Source organism: Candoia aspera, chromosome 8 (genome assembly GCF_035149785.1).
Source record: "Candoia aspera isolate rCanAsp1 chromosome 8, rCanAsp1.hap2, whole genome shotgun sequence".
NCBI lineage: Eukaryota > Metazoa > Chordata > Lepidosauria > Squamata > Boidae > Candoia > Candoia aspera.
Window position 1 is genome coordinate 34,845,976 of NC_086160.1, and position 13,024 is coordinate 34,858,999.

Genomic DNA, 13,024 nt, shown 5'->3' on the forward strand with positions numbered 1-13,024 from the left:
TATTGCTTCTAAAATTGTTTCATGTTAGTGCTGTTGGCTCTGTTTCTAATAGGGTTATTTTTCCTTGCTGTAATTTTAGATCTTGTTTCTGTCAGGAGATTCTGGGAACAATTAATGTTGAAGGAGCATTTTCTGTGTTCTTTACAGGGAGTATGAGAAAGGGACATAAAAACCAGACTCTTTACTCCTGACCTTATGCATTTTGATTGTACAACACAGACCAGAGATTTGATCAAAGCATCCAGATACTTCTGTATGGCTTTATAAATAGTGGTCAGGAATTAAAGCTAACAAGCACATAGAAAATTCCATAATAAATTAATGCTATATATTGATTAGAACTGTTATATTAGCACAAGTACAATAGTTCCAATAAATATATAACATTAGTTTTCCTGTTCTTAGAAAGCTAAATGTTATTAGATTTTCTTACCAGCTTCAGAAACAGCTAATTTGACTGTTTTCTAAAGAGCAATCTCTCTCCTAAAAGGATCTATTTCTTTGGTTTTCCCTTCTTTTCTTAGTAGTTTAAATGTCCATCTCATCAAATGATAATACATTTGGTAATATAATGATGTTGCTGTTTTACTAATTTTATATATGGTTTGTTGTTGTTTATTCATTTAGTCGCTTCCGACTCTTCGTGACTTCATGGACCAGCCCACGCCAGAGCTTCCTGTCGGTCGTCAACACCCCCAGCTCCCCCAGGGATGAGTCCGTCACCTCTAGAATATCATCCATCCACCTTGCCCTTGGTCGGCCCCTCTTCCTTTTGCCCTCCACTCTCCCTAGCATCAGCATCTTCTCCAGGGTGTCCTGTCTTCTCATTATGTGGCCAAAGTATTTCAGTTTTGCCTTTAATATCATTCCCTCAAGTGAGCAGTCTGGCTTTATTTCCTGGAGGATGGACTGGTTTGATCTTCTGGCAGTCCAAGGCACTCTCAGAATTTTCCTCCAACACCAAAGTTCCAAAGCATCGATCTTCCTTCTCTCAGCCTTCCTTATGGTCCAGTTCTCGCAGCCATATGTTACTACGGGGAACACCATTGCTTTTACTATGCGGCCCTTTGTTGTCAGTGTGATGTCTCTGCTCTTAACTATTTTATTGAGATTTGTCATTGCTCTTCCCCCAAGGATTAAGCGTCTTCTGATTTCCTGACTGCAGTCAGCATCTGCAGTAATCTTCGCACCTAGAAATACAAAGTCTTTCACTGCTTCTACATTTTGTCCCTTTATTTGCTAGTTATCAATGAAGCTGGTTGCCATAATCTTGGTTTTTTTCAGGTAAAGCTGCAAGCCAGCTTTTGCACTTTCTTCTTTCACCTTCATCATAAAGCTCCTCAGTTCCTCTTCGCTTTCAGCCATCTAAGTGGTATCATCTGAATATCTGAGATTGTTAATGTTTCTTCCAGCGATTTTAACTCCAGCCTTGGATTCCTCAAGCCCAGCTTGTTGCATGATGTGTTCTGCGTACAGATTGAATAGGTAGGGTGAGAGTATACAGCCCTGCCGTACTCCTTTCCCAATCTTAAACCAGTCCGTTGTTCCGTGGTCTGTTCTTACTGTTGCTACTTGGTTGTTATACAGATTCTTCAGGAGGCAGACAAGATGACTTGGTATCCCCATACCACTAAGAACTTGCCACAGTTTGTTATGGTCCACACAGTCAAAGGCTTTAGAATAGTCATTAAAACAGAAATAGATGTTTTTCTGAAACTCCCTGGCTTTTTCCATTATCCTGCGGATATTGGCAATTTGGTCCCTAGTTCCTCTGCCTTTTCTAAACCCAGCTTGTACAGCTGGAAATTCTCGCTCCATGAACTGCTGAAGTCTACCTTGCAGGATCTTGAGCATTACCTTACTGGCATGTGAAATGAGTGCCACTGTTCGATAGTTTGAACATTCTTTAGTGTTTCCCTTTTTTGGTATGGGAATATAAGTTGATTTTTTCCAATCTGATGGCCATTCTTGTGTTTTCCAAATTTGCTGGCATATAGCATGCATTACCTTGACAGCATCATCTTGCAAGATTTTGAACAGTTCAGCTGGGATGCCGTCGTCTCCTGCTGCCTTGTTATTAGCAATGCTTCTTAAGGCCCATTCAACCTCACTCTTCAGGATGTCTGGCTCTAGCTCACTGACCACACCGTCAAAGCTATCCCCGATATTGTTATCCTTCCTATACAGATCTTCCGTATATTCCTGCCACCTTTTCTTGATCTCTTCTTCTTCTGTTAGGTCCTCGCCATCTTTGTTTTTGATCATACCCATTTTGGCCTGGAATTTACCTCCAATGTTTCTAATTTTCTGGAAGAGGTCTCCTGTCCTTCCTATTCTCTTGTCTTCTTCCACTTCCGTGCATTGCTTGTTTAAAAATAATTCCTTATCTCTTCTGGCTAACCTCTGGAATTCTGCATTTAATTGGGCATATCTCCCCCTATCACTGTTGCCTTTTGCTTGCCTTCTTTCTTGGGCTACTTCTAGTGTCTCAGCAGACAGCCATTTTGCCTTCTTGGTTTTCTCTTTCTTTGGGATGTATTTTGTTGCCGCCTCCTGAACAATGTTGCAAACTTCTGTCCAGAGTTCTTCCGGGACCCTATCTACTAAGTCCAGTCCCTTAAATCTATTCTTCACCTCCACTGCATATTCCTTAGGATATTAGTGAGCTCTTATCTAGCTGGTCTGTGGGTCTTCCCTAATCTCTTTAGTTTAATCCTAAATTGTGCAAGAAGAAGTTCGTGATCTGAACTACAGTCAGCTCCAGGTCTTTTTTTTACCGACTGTATAGATGTCCGCCACCTTTGGCTGCAAAGGATGTAGTCAATCTGATTTCAGTGTTGTCCATCTGGGGAAGTCCATGTATAAAGCCGTCTCTTAGGTTGTTGGAAGAGAGTGTTTGTTATGCAGAGTGTGTTTTCTTTGCAAAATTCTATCAGCCTATGTCCTGCTTCGTTTTGTTCTCCCAGGCCATGCTTACCTGTAATTCCAGGTGTCATTTGACTGCCCACCTTAGCATTCCAGTCTCCTGTGATGAAAATAACGTCACTTTTAGGCGTGTTGTCCAGTAGGTGCTGCAGATCCTCATAGAACTGCTCTACTTCAGCTTCTTCAGCATCTGTGGTTGGGGCGTATATTTGGATCACTGTGATGTTAGATGGCTTGCCCTGAATTCGAATTGAGATCATTCTATCGTTTTTTGGATTGTATCCCAGCACTGCTTTAGCCACTTGACTATTAATTATGAAGGCTACTCCATTTCTTCTGTGGTCCTGTTGTCCACAGTAGTAGATCTGGTTGTCATTTGATGTGAAGTGGCCCATTCCAGTCCATTTCGTTTCACTGATGCCCAAAATGTCTATCTTTAATCTTGACATCTCACCAATCACCACATCCAATTTGCCCTGGGTCATAGATCTTACATACCAGGTTCCAATGGTGTGTTGATTCTTAGAACATCAGATTCGCCGTTCACCACCAGCACCGTCGGCCGCTAGCTGCGTCATCACGTCTGGGGCTAATTGAACTCATCCTCTGTTCCTCCCCAGTAGCATTTTGACCATCTCCCAAGCTGGGGGTCTCATCTTCCGATGGTGTACCGACATATCTCTGGCTGTACTGATCCATTTATTTTTCACGGCAAGAATACTGGGGTGGGTTTCCATTCCCTTCCCCAGGGATCGCATTTATTCTGACCTGTCTGTCATGACCTTCCCGTCTTGGGTGGCCCTTCACGGTTTAGCTCATGGCATCATTGAGGTGCTCAAGCTCCAGCACCACAACAAGGTAACGATCCTTTGCTGAAGTTTATATATGGTACACTGAGTATAATTGTATATCATAAAAATACACTGAATCTCATTTTAATGAACTTATTGTGAAGGTGTGTCCATTATTGAGGAAGGTTTATTCAGCTGGAGAGTATAGCTTTATTGGGGATTTACTGTATATCCTTTGCAAGATGATGTCATCATGCATGCGTTACATGCTAAATCTTTTGCATCAATGTACTTAATTTGCATGATGTCATCAAGAATGATTAATGCCATTTGTGTCAGTTAATGTCAGTTGCATGCACGTAAGTGACGTAATTTGCTATTGTGAGCCACCCAGAATTATTTAAGATGGGTGGCCATACAAATCTTTTAACTAAATAGATAAATGATGAAAATTCATGCAGATGATGTAAATCTCAGACAAAAATGTATCTGCTGCAAATCAAGGTCTGGTAAAATGAGGTTTGACTGTAACTTAACCCTCTTATGGTAATCAAGCCTAAATACAGTTTAATGGGAAAAATATTTGCTTCTGGTGGGTCTTTTTACAACCAAAATTGGTTGTAAAGTTTTACAACCAAAAGAACAGTCCTTCCAAAAACTGATTCAAGACCAGAATATACTGTAAATGTGTGTCATCAAAACTGTAGATCATTCAGCACTGTCTTCCCCTATCTGCACTGTAGAGCAAAAAAACAAAAAAAGTTTTTTGATGCCAAATGACTGATGATGGTGGATGCTCATGCATCCTATACTTCCTTGAAGAGTACTATCTCAGTTGGACTTATTTCTGAGTGGACACAATTACAGAGAATTATATGTTGTGTCCATATCAATTGGCTTAACCCAAACATCCTGACATGGATATCAATGTATAGTAGTAGTACCATGTCTGTACGTCTGACAATTTATTTCTTTCTTCCCTGTCCTCTTCCTATGTTCAGTTCAGGAGAATACTGCATACATCAGATGAAGTGGAAACAGTTTGTATATGTGGATGCTTAATAAAAAACATGTGTTTTGTATAGGTGCCATAGTACCCTCTTGTTTGTGCTACCACAGTCTAATAAAACTGTTCTTTTGTAAATAATTTCCCTTTGCTAGACTGATAGAAGGAATCTGCCATCCCTGTACTGATTGTGTTTATTAATGATATCTCTACATTAAAAATGCCTGAGGCAACTCAAAATAAAAACACCGAATTCCAGATCTTTGTAGTAGCTGTCTTATGTGCGTTTTACATCTAATTAGAACCTCAACTAATCAAAGTCTTAAATATATGCTTTCCTCCTGATATTTTCTTCATTTAGGTGGGGGCATCTGAGCATCTTCTTTCATATCTCCTTATAGAAAGAGGTGGCAAAATGACAGTTGTAACAGTTGAGGGAATAGAAAATCAACCACAAGAGGGAGAAGGAGAATTTAAACAGTTCTGTTTTCTTCTTAGGGCAAAAAAATTCTTTGGTCACACTTATTGTTGGATGTTTCTAATATTTTGAGGTATGTGTATTTTATTTTTATGAAGTGAATATTTTAAGAAAGGGGTATTTTGTTCTGTTTCTTGAATAATTAGAAATACCTACCAGGAAACCATTTACTTCTCTTGGGAGTATTAACTGCAGTGATTGTAACATCTTTATTCCATTGGTTTTTCAGTATATAAAATTGGGAATCAAATATTTTCATTGGGAGTGAGAAATTTAGTATTAATGTGCTTTTTGTGCTTGATAATCAGCTGAGTATCAGTTTGTACACAGAACTAACCATACAGAACCATTTTTGTATTCAAAAAGTTTTACGTTGGTCTCTGAATTTCTGGACATGGTCCCTGGAATTTAGAGACCCTTTGTCAATTGATTGGTTGATTATGTGCCATCAAGTTGTTGTCAACTCTTAGTGACAGCATAGATAGATTTTTTTTCATTGCAATCTGTCCCTAACCTGGTCTTCCAGGTCTTCCAATGGTGCAGTCATCACCACTGTAACTGAGTCAGTCCACTTTGCTGCTGGTCATCCTTTCTTCCTCTTTTCTTTCACCTTTCCAAGCATTAGAGCCTTCTCCAGAGAGCTAGGTCTTTGTATAATGTGTCAGAAGTAGGATAATTTAAGCCTGGTAATTTGTTCCTCTGAGTTGATTTGTTTGATGATCTATTAGTTTGTTTTCTCGGATGTCCACGATATTCTCAAATCTTCTCCAACACCAAAGTTCAAAAGTATCAATATACTTGTTACCTTCAGAGTCCAACTTTCACTTCCATAGAGTGTCACAGGGAATACCATTGCTTGCGTTCTGATTTTGTAGGTGTAAACAAATAATTTGAATATTTTTTCCAAGGCCTTCATGGCTGCTCTACCAAGTGATAGTTCGTAGAGTATTTCTTGACTGCTTGGTATTGATAGTTGAATCCAAAAGGCAGATGATGTCCACCACTTTGATAGCTTCATTGTCAATTATAAGGCTGGTGGTTATACCTGTTGTCATTAGTTTGGTCTCTTTGTTTAATTTTAGTCCCATTTTTTCTGTGCTGTTTGACTTTTATTATTAGAGCTTGTAGAGCTTTGCATTTTTGGCTATCAGATTAGTATCATTAACATAGCACAGGTTATTAATGTTTTTTTCCTCCATCGTGAATCATTTTATATTTTCTATCCATGTGGTTTTCTTGGTAAAAATACAGGAATGGTTTACCATTGCTTTCTCCTGCGTAGTATTAATTGATTCCTTTGCCACTGTCACTAAAGCGATCATCTGCCTCCATCATTTTCCTATATCGTGCTGCCCTGTCTGTTTCCTTTAGCTGGACAGCTGGGATGACTTTCATGCTTTGGGTGACCCTGCTGGGAATATATACCCTCGGCATGCACTCCTGACATATCCCTCCCAGGAGCACATATACCTCACCACTATGAGGCAGCGCAGCAGGACTTGAGGGGGCTTTGTCAATTACTAAAGACAATATAGAAGTTAAATGGACCAATATCAAAATTGCATACACCCCATATAATTTTAAATGGGCACATTGGCTTTCAGTATTTCAGGTTTTTCTTTCTTTCTGTTGCTGATGTATCCACTAACAGATTTTATATTTTTGTGGCAAATTTCCAAAATCAAAGCTTGGATGCCTTCTATAGGAATAATTTCTCTACTTAAGATTAAGTCTTGATAGTTAGCATTAGGTAATTTTAAGCTAAAATAGAATTTCAGAAGGTTTGTAGACTTTTTTTCAGTGTTAATAATATATTCCAAATTTTTAAAATAATTTTAAAACAGTATCATAAATATTTATTTCTGAATTCTATCTGTATAAGACAAGATAGATAGACAGACAGACAGACAGACAGATGTCCCATTGAATTGTATTGGGCTTACTGTAAAATAAGGTTCAATGGGCTTACAGTCTGTCTTTATTTATTTATTTGGCATATTTATCATACCGCCCATCTCACATACAGTGACATAAAGCATTGTATACTATTTAATAAGATGTTTATAAGAAAATATATTTACTGGGTTTTGGGGATTTTGGGAGTGTGGTGGTAAGGGTTTAAAAACATTGAAACATTCTTGTAGCTTTCATACCACTGACAAAAATTCATTTTCTAATGTGATCTGCCTCTGTAGAAACTATTTTTGAAAAAGTAATCCTTGTAAGCTTACAGGAAATTAAAAATTAATTAGATCAAGATAATATCAGTCTAATTCTCTATTATGTAATTCTTTTTTAATATACTTTCAAAGTTAATAGTGATAATTATATTAAATTAATAGAACTCACACATCAAAAACTACTAGCTTGTTATCTGTTATTCAACAGTTGTATTCATGTATCCATGATGTACTCTCACCTACAACATGGAAACACCCCAAATATTACAGAATCTTAGGTTTTTTAGTATCTTTCACAATAGCTCTCAGTCAACATGTGTATAAGAACTGATATTGTGACCTGCTTCTAATTTAGCATTATTCATGTACGTTTAATGGCTAACACTCTAACTTTACTCAGTCTTTGTGTTTCCAGTGATAAATATTGTGGTAGAACTGTTATTATGAATCTGCTGTGTGCCAAGATAGCTTTTTTATTTCCCTTGCCATTCTAAGTTGGACACAGGAAACCTGGAAAGCAAAAGCTGAGTGAATAGATTGGAATTGGTTGGAGAAGAGACAAAATTGTTCAAGGCTACTTTACTTGATTAAATGCTATATGGAGATAGTGGGCATTGAAAATAACATATGCAATCAGAGAGATGCTGAATGCAAGGTTAATATTTACTATCTTAAATAATAGTTAATCATTAATCCTAAAATTTCTTTACTGGTTTTAAGACAGATAAATCATGTGAAACAAAGTTTTTTTCTGTTTTTTTCCATTTATTCAAGCAAAATATGAAAAATCTAATCAAATGCCAAGTGTAAAAATACACTAGCGATGGGCTCATAATTTCAAACAAACCAGCATGTATTCTTGGGGTTAAACAAAGAAGGACCAGTTTGAACTAGTGGTTCAAAGAAAGTTAAACAAAGAAGGAGCCACCAGACTAGAAACCAGGAGACTGTTAGTCCCACTTTAGGCATGAAAGCCGGCTGGGTGACCTTGGGCCAGTCACTCTGTTTCAGCCCAACCCACCTCACAGGCTTGTTGTTGTGGGGAAAATAGGAGGAGAAAGGAGTACTTGGTATGTTCCCTGCCTTGAGTTATTTATAAAAATAATCAAGGCAGGATAAAAAAATCTTTTAAAAAAAGGACTAAATAATAGTCAAAATAGTTTCAGTGGCCAACATATTGTAGCAACTGGTAATCAGATTTCGATATAAAAGTCTTGCCTTACAAAGAATTTTTTAAAAAACGTTTAGATTAGGGGAGAGGGAGAAAAGGTGTTCTTTAAATATTTTTTCTTGGCTGTATGTCAGTGATTGCATTTGTCACCTCTTCCTGTTCTTAATCTTCTGTTTTTTGTAATTGTTCAATACAATTATTTTTCCTCTTGTTTAATTTTTTTAAATAGCTAATAAATATCTTTTAAATAACTCAGACAACTGGTATCTTCTAGTAATGTGGAAAAAAATCAGTTGCTTGTAACTTATGGTGGGAAGAAATGAGTTACTTGTCCATATGGAACATTCTGAGATCAGATCTCACATGGCTTAATCAGACAGATTGAAATGGAGGATTAAAGAAACCCAGTTCCTTCTTTTCACTCATGAAAACATGATCTGTGCATTTAATTTTACTCATAATTTTCAGTTGGACTCTGTGAAGAAAGCATTTAGAACAGCCCAGTGTCTGGCTCCTGGAGCAGTGTAATTTCTATCTGAGGATATTTGTCTCCTCCTCTCTCATGGTGATGCTGCTTTTGACTGATTAGTTTATAATTATTACCAAGTTTATTTCTGTTCTCTCATCACTTCTTTGAAACAAGGATTAATACAGATGTAGAAAGCTGAAGCTGTATAAGAAAATTCCAGAATAAAATCCTTGCTCTGTAGCTTCTGTTATAGCACCTTCAGATGTGTGATTTTTCCATGGGAGTGGAGTTGGGGTGAAAAACAGTTAAATTCCATATAACTGTTGCTGCAATCCTTAAAATTTTCCGAGTCCTGTACTGTAACTCCAAAGATTTATTTAATGTTGTGTCTAGTTTAGTTTAACTCAGAAAGTATTTTCCATACATTGTATTAAGAGGAATACTGGTTTTTGGACACTGAAGAATGGTTACTATGGATAGATCTAGCATGTAGAAAGAACTCAGTGTAGAGGACACTTGAACTATGTCCAATTCTGGATGCAGTACCACTGATAAAAGTAAATCTATTACTAAGTTCATTTCCTCTCATAATTAAATGGAACAGTTCATCTACTTGAAAACATTAAAAGAAAAAATCTATTTCTATAATTCTATTAAGCAGTTAAGAGCATATTTATTCTGTAAAAATGCCCAAATGCTGTAGAACTCTAATAAGAAAAAAATAGAGTTGGAAAGTTGCCACTCTGACTTCCTCACTACATGTTTTCATTGCTCTTATTTGATGTAGTTGAGATATTTTACATTCTGGAAGCCAAATTTACTGCAATAGACCCACCCTCCATTTTTAAATTTTATTATGCCAATAGGCATTGTGTCTACAAAAACAGGCTTGTTTTTTGGAAAGCATGAAAGAAAATAAGTAATCTTTAAGTCCCTAAGGATGTCTGAGAAGAGATGTGGTCGTTATAAGCTGCTTTAAGTATCAAGTATGCCCTGTATCATATTGCTGAGAGAAACCTACATTTCATTGGACAATAAAAGCAGGCTTAGTAAAGCCCTTTAAATGCTGATTTGGACAGTGCAATACAATACCTGTGATTCTATTACAGGGATTACAGTGATCACCTGGAGACATGGGGTTCTGGTTGTCAGTGATTGTTTCACTTCATGTGTCAAGTATTATATCTCTTTTCAACATTTCAAGAATTTCATTGATGTGTGTGTTTGATCTCCACATGCTACTTTAAAAAGTATATGTAGACAATCAGAACTGTTTAATTAGTAAGTAAAATACACAGTATTACAAACAAAAGATAAAAAATAAATATGAAAAGGATTTGGACTCAAGAGACTAAGAGCAATCACCCAGGAGTAGGGTTTGTGTATTCCTTTGATTTAAACAAATGACTTTGAAATACATTTTGGGATTGATGTAGATAATCTACAGCAGTATTAATAATTTCAAATAAATGGTTTTATTTTTAACTGTAAGCAGGCCCTTATCTACCTATTTTGTTTGTCGATTGAACGATGGCTTGTATCTCAATTCCTGCTTTGTGAATGTGAGTTAACATTTATGGACCAGAACGTTTGTATTTTCCCTTAGCAGCATTGCGAATTCTGCTTAAGATTGGAGCAGATTCTTACTCATTGAAGAATGGAAAGCAAGTGTTAAAGCAAGGAAAGTAAAGAATTATGAAGTATTAACAAAAATTAAATTGCAGGTTCACTAATTTCTGGTATTTCCCAAAACCACAAGAAGAAGCTAGAAGGAGGTTTTCAGATAGAATGTATGACCATCTCTTGGGGCTGGGAGAAAGGGGTAGTGGATTTCTACACTGAGCAAGATGTTAACATAGGTAACTTATAAGGTCCTTTCCAAATCATGCATTCTGTGATCCTAACCTTTTGGTGTTTGTTGGAGACAAAACAAGTTATTTCTGTTCTTCCATAAATTCTCAAGGAGATTACACTGGCAAAGAGGATATATGCATACATATACCCAGTTCTACTGCAGGCGCAGTGGGAGGTGACCAGGTAATTGGGTAGTGAAAACATCAAGAGTATGGAAATTTAGGTAATTGGTAACATGAACAATTCCAGAAAATACGTTGTTTTCCAAAAAACAGCATTCAGGAAATAAGTATATTAAAAGGAAAGTCCATATAAAATATGTCTAAAGAAAATATTGTACATAAATCCATTTGAAAATTTTAATTATAAATATGTATGTCTTGAGATAGTACGTACATTTTCATGTAATGTCTTTTTAAAAACATGAACTAATGCCAAATAAAATAGAATGAACTGAAGGCTGAGGTGGGAAGGAAAAATTGTGAGAAAAAGTATAATTGACAGAATTATTTACCTGAGATTTTGAGAAGGCAGCCTTTTAGGTATTCATGTTTTAAATGGCAGAAACATAAACCAGTGCAAATAAAATCAAATAGATTAGTTTGTTCTGATGATCAGTTCGTGGCAGGAACTTGGAAGCAGCATTTTAATGTTTTGCTTTGAAATTATGTTTTTTTAAACCATTGTAAATTGCATATTGTATCTATTTTCTACTGTATATATGGGCCGTAAATGGTATGTGATTTCCCATTCATAACATCAGAGCTGAGTTTGAGAATATTTAGTTTAAAAAGAAAAATACAGTTATTTTGGTGATTGAGTGTTTTAATAAATATTGTATATGCATTATATATAGTAAATATATTACAGAGCATTATTAATTATGGCCCTACTACAGATTTTACAGATATATTACATAGAGGCTTTGAATATATTTTTATTTGACTATTATCAGATAACTTTAATAAGGTTTTAAATCCCTATTGGATCACAATACTACTCCATATAAGTCTAATTCTTATACATGTGACATTAATTTGATGGATGTATGACAATGCTAAAATCCTTGTCCAACAAGAATATACTTTTTTCAGTTCCCCATTGTACTTGTTGTCAACTGGATTATTTTTGAGCTTCTAAATCCATAGTTGAATGGATTAATAGATGAAATATAGATACTATTGCCATATCATATCATTCCCTAGTAATGTTATCAATGACTGCTCAAAAAAGCCATCCCTTATTTCTAAGCAATATTTAAATGTATCTTTACTGAAGGATCCAGTTAGGAATTTTGTCAGAAGACCTGATAAACAGATGGGGACCTAATTCAGCAAGTAACATGTTTCACATATCTGGGGGTGGCAGAATTAGAAAGTTATTGATACTCTGATACTCAGGCAGGGTCTTGGCTCCAGTTTTAGCAATGAGTCCAGTATATCTACTGTGACATCATATTTGGACGATACTGAGACAGTGGTATAATTTTAACCCTTATTCACATAACCAATTTTCATTCTGTGAGAAACCCACTTTGAAAATTGCATATATTTTTTTAATTAATGTGCAAATAGGATCATTAATACTTTGGTTTCTTGCCAAATAAGTTTTAAAACATTAGTGCAAGAGGAATCAAGATGCCTGAAATTGTGAAATGGCAGTATTTTCAGTTAAAGCATCTCTTGATTTCAGATTTTTCTCCAGATACATTAGTTGCATCTAAAAGCCCTGTATTATTGTCAGAACTGGAATGCATTTAAGATTAAGTCTACAGTGTTATTTGAACATGCAGGCAATGAATATTGTGAAAGCATGTTCAAATAGCATGTTTGTTATTTGTAACATCTCTGAATTAAACAGTTGGTTTATTAATGTATTAACCAATGAATGATAAAGAACCTTAAAGATATTAAGTATGATACTGAGACTAGTTCAACAAACACTTTTTTTTTTCTCGTCTGTGGATATTCTGGAAAATGTTTTAAAATGGTTTGGCTGTCAATCTCATTATGCTGAATAAAATGGTAAGGGTGCATGTACATATATAATATGAGCTATTGCTACTTCTTGATTCAATAGTCATAGGACTGTTAGAAAGTTCATTACAGCTTAAGATATGAATGTGCATTTGAATTGTGTACGAAAACCTT

General features: G+C 36.0%; 1 protein-coding gene across 1 annotated transcript in view; it reads left to right on the plus strand.

The window, feature by feature from the left end:
* PDGFC (platelet derived growth factor C) overlaps positions 1–13,024 on the plus strand; it is a 109,649-nt gene that overhangs the window by 67,767 nt on the left and 28,858 nt on the right. The gene's annotated exons all lie outside the window — the stretch shown is intronic.